Here is a 4587-nt window from a genome sequence, read left to right as displayed (position 1 = left end):
TAGCCCTGGCTGTCCTGGAACTCACTTTGTAGACCAGGCTGGCCTCGAACTCAGAAATCCGCCTGCCTCTGCCTTCCAAGTGCTGGGATGAAAGGCATTTGTCACCACTGCCCAGTACAGTGAAGGATTCTTAAGAACGGAATTCACCACTAATGAAAGTCAACCAAAAAACTGAATGGAGCCAGTGACACTGGTGGCATTTTACAGCTGTCCCTGTTGGGTCTTCTGGACTAAATGATGCGAAAAGATAAATGATCATCTAATTTAAGCCATTGTTTGTCTTAGTCATGGTTTCTATTGCTGCCGTGAAACTCCATGACTGAAAGCTAACTGGGAGGAAAGGGTTTATTTGGCTTACACTTCAACATTCTATAATAATCCTTCGCTGAAGGAGGCCAGGACAGGAACCCAAACAAGGCAAGGAACCCGGAGGCAGACACTGATGCAGAGGCCATGAAGGATGCTGCTTACTAACTTGCTCATCATGGCTTGCTCAGCCTGCTTATGGGATCCAGGACCACCAACCTATGAGGAGCCTCACCCCACAGTGAGTTCTGCCCTTCCCCATCAACCACTAATTAAGAAAATGCTCTACAGCCGGATCTTACAGACACATTTTCTCAGTTGAGATTTCCTCCTTTCACATAACTCTAGCTTGTGTCAAGATGACAAAAGCGAATATATATATATATATATATATATATATATATATATATATATGCGCTACAACAGAGTGCTTTCAGCAGGATGTCTATTGCATAGAATCTCACGGATGCAGCCGCAGTGTGTCAGGACAGGCTCCGGGGAAAGCATTTGGATGAGAAAGGGTCACTGCTCTTCAGAGGAACAGGGATAAATGCCAAGTAGCACACACCGAAACGAGTGCCATTTTTATACAATACAAAGGATGTGATGTCATGCATGAGATTCAACCTATGCAACTCAAGCCACCTCCAGCCATGATTTTTAGGATGTCATGTTTACTGATTTACATGTGTGCCTTTACAGGGTGGAAGGTGTTCAACAAAATGGGTTCAGTGAATGAGACAACTACAGCATGTCTTCAAGTGGAAAAAGAAAAATTCTAGTGAAGCAGGGAATCTTTTACAACCTCACCGCAGTTTCTGGCCAGGTTGGAAGACAAGGCCAGTTGGGTGGGGTGCTCAGGAGTTACACTCAGCAGATGGAGTAAAACTCAGAAGGAGTAAGTACTTATCTTTATTGGTTGTTTGTTTTTGAGACAGTCTATGTAGCCCAGGCTAGCCTACTCGCTGCTATCCAGTATCCACCTCCTAAGTGCTGGGATTTCAGATGTGCCATATACCACGCCCAGCCTGGGTACTTATCTCCGTTACTGCACACAGATTGATTTTTGGCATTTAATCTGGCTCAAAGCCTCCCTCTTGAAAATCAGAAGAACAATTCAGGATAGTGTGGGGGGAGTACTAACCTGGTTAATTAATGAGGTCGTTTATTGTGCTGAGGACCTCACCACTCCTGTGGGTAGGACTTCTCGCAGAGTACTACGGCCCAAAGGATGGGCGCTTCTGCTTAGCCCAGTCCTCATCCCACCGCACAGGACCACAAGCCAGTTTTAACTGATGCTCACATGTCCTTTCACATAATTTCTCTGTGGAGTGATTTGAATCAAACTGTCCTCCCTGGTGGAGTTTTCAAAATCGATTAGACAAGGTCAGCCAGTGACAGCAATGTCCCAGACCCTTGTTGTAAGTCTAACAATGAAATTAAGAAGGACGATCTCTTGCCTTCTCCCCCAAATTTACAGAAAGCAGGGTTCTGGGATCTGATGGCTCTGTTTGCTAAGTCAGTAATGGAGTCACTCTCCCCATTTCTGTATAGTCCCTATAGACAGTTCATGGCAATGGAGAGAGAGCCAGGCTGCAGTCTTTCTTTATGCCTGCAAAATTCACCAAGACCTTAAAAAGTACAATTGATTTAAAACAGTGTTTCTAAAACCCAGGAAGAAAAAAATCCATCAAGTCTTTTCCAAGTTAACCTTGTCATCGAGTCGATGAAAATACCTCAGGGCTTATATCGTTATTGTTTAACATAGGCATATCTTGGTATGTTCACTAGGCTGTGAGGTTGGAAGCTCCAGACTTGAAGGTCATATCTTGGTGAGTACCCAAGTGGCTGTAAGTGTGCTTGCTTCTTGAAATACAGTGTGATGGCTAATCTCTCAACTGTCAACTTGGTGAGATCAGAATCCCTGGGGGACGGTCCTCTAGGCATGCCTGAGAGGGCTTATCTTGATTAGGTTAATGGAGTTGGGAAGTCCTGCCCACTGTGGGTGGCGCCATTCCTTATAATGGGAGCCTTTACTGTATAAAAAGGAGGATTGAGCTGAGCACAGGTATTCACAGTTTCCCGATGCAGTGTGATCAGCTGTTTCAGTTCCCTGCTTCTTTGCTCTCACCTGGGACTGGGGTCAAAATAAACCCTACCTTACCTTCCTTGGGTTGTTTTTGCCGTACTATTTTAGCAAGCCAACAGGAAAGGTAACCAAGACATCCAGGCATAGCTATTCTAGAACTCCGTGGAGGCTCAAGGCCTTCTCTGATTTCCACATCTTTCGTGTCTGCCTGCTTTGTTGATAATCCTCTGTCTTCAGAGACTGAGCTAACTGACTGGAGACACGGGAATCAGTGTCCAGCAGTTGCTCTTCCTGATTCTTTCTTCCTCAGAAGGTTAGAGCTGAAGCACACCCTCCCTTTGGTTTTCACAAATCCCACCTGAAAACCTTTTGAAGAACCAGGAATGATGTCACGTCAGAACAATGGCTGCGACTCCACATGGATCTCAGTACTTCACTGGCTTCTCCGGGGACTCCGTTTGGGCAGAGACTTCATATGAATCTCAACAACATCAGCAGCTTCCCAGAGGCCTCCCCAGAGACTACAAGTCCGTACAAATGGTGTGGGTCCATAATAGGCACCAGTTAATCACACCTGGAGTGATGTAGACTATTCCTGAGCACACGACGTATTTCCTGGCAGCAACAACCAGATCTCCAGTTCTCCTGGCGCCACCGAGGGTCCAGATTCCTTTCACTTCTGGTGTTAACCACTTTAACACCTCAGAGTTCGTTCCAGAAGACATCCGCACTTTATATGCTAGCCACAGGTCTGGGTCACTAGTATTTACGACTAATTAATTCTTACTTTTATTTTTTTCAATTAAATCCCCCCTGACTGGCCAGTTCTTAGTTGGGAGTTTCTGTCATTCTTGGCTAACTTGCTCAAATGCGTCAAACAACTCAGGGGAGCCCTGTATTTGCATTCACATATTTATTGGAAAGGATCCAACTCAGGAAGAGATGTATAGGCAGATAGTGAGGGAGGCTGAGGAGCCTCCATGACTCCTCGGGGTGTGGCACTCTCTCAGCATGTCCAAGATTTGCCAACTGGAAGGCTGTCTGAACTCTACTGTTCAGACACTGTGTGTGTATGTGTGTGCGTGCGTGCATGCGTGCGTGCGTGCGTGTGTGTGTGTTTGTGTGTCTATATGTATTTATGTGTGTGTATGTATTTGTGTAGTGTGTATGTATGTGTTTGTATGTCTATATGTATTTATGTATACGTATGCATGTATTTGTGTAGTGAGTGTGTGTAATAAGATACACCCTAAGGCTATGGTTCTCAAACACCAGTCTGCATCAGAATCGTCTGGCAGGCTATTAAAGCAGAGTTGCTAGAGTCTGGGGGATGAGGTAGGGTGAGCTAGGTCAGGGAAGGCATGGCCTGTCTACTCAGAAGCCTATTCTAAGAGGAGGAAGAGGATGAAAGTGCAGATTCCCCACCTTCAGGCAAGCTCGGAGCCCTCATGAGCTTCAAACCCTTCCATGAGAGTTAGGGATACAATCACTTCTCTGGAAGAGGGTTAGAGGAGGAGAGAGACGCCATCTTGTTACAACATATGCCTTGGAAGGCCATGCCAACCTTTATCATGAGAGAGAATCTATTATTAAAAACCAAGCTTTCTCAGGGGCCCCAGACAAGGGAACATCCGCAGGTCACGGGTTTGGCAGTGCCTGCTTGAGAGAAGGCACAGGGCTGTAGAGAAAGGAGGGCCTGTGCCACAGGAGGAAATGGCACACTCTGGAACGCCTGTGCGTGAGGAGAGATCGCCCAATGGGCCGGAACAGACATCACCAACTCAGACTTACCTGAAGTCCGACGGCTCTGAGCTTGAGGCAGGTGGACCAATCAGTTTTCAAAGTTGCTTATCTGCATTCACTGTTATACAGAGAACTCTGAAGTTCTGATGTTGTCCAGGATGTTCTCCACAGCTGCATTGCTTCGGCTGGATGATTCAAACTTAGGACACCTTTAATGTAGGGAAGGGTCCTCTGCCTAAAGTGGCCTCAGTATTGTGGTTGTCTGCACACTCCTAGCGCACCTATGAGACACTCTTACGCTAAAACATCCATTCCCATGTGTATGTGTGTGGAGAGGGTGCGGGGGAGTCAGAAGGGTTACTCGGCTCAGTTTACAGGCTGTAAAACTAAGTATGGCCAGCAGAGGGCACTGATTCACCGTAGTAGTGGCTGACATCAGACGCTGGTCC

This window comes from Mus pahari, chromosome 14, assembly GCF_900095145.1.
Source record: "Mus pahari chromosome 14, PAHARI_EIJ_v1.1, whole genome shotgun sequence".
Classification (NCBI taxonomy): domain Eukaryota; kingdom Metazoa; phylum Chordata; class Mammalia; order Rodentia; family Muridae; genus Mus; species Mus pahari.
Note: the sequence above shows the minus strand (reverse complement) of the source record.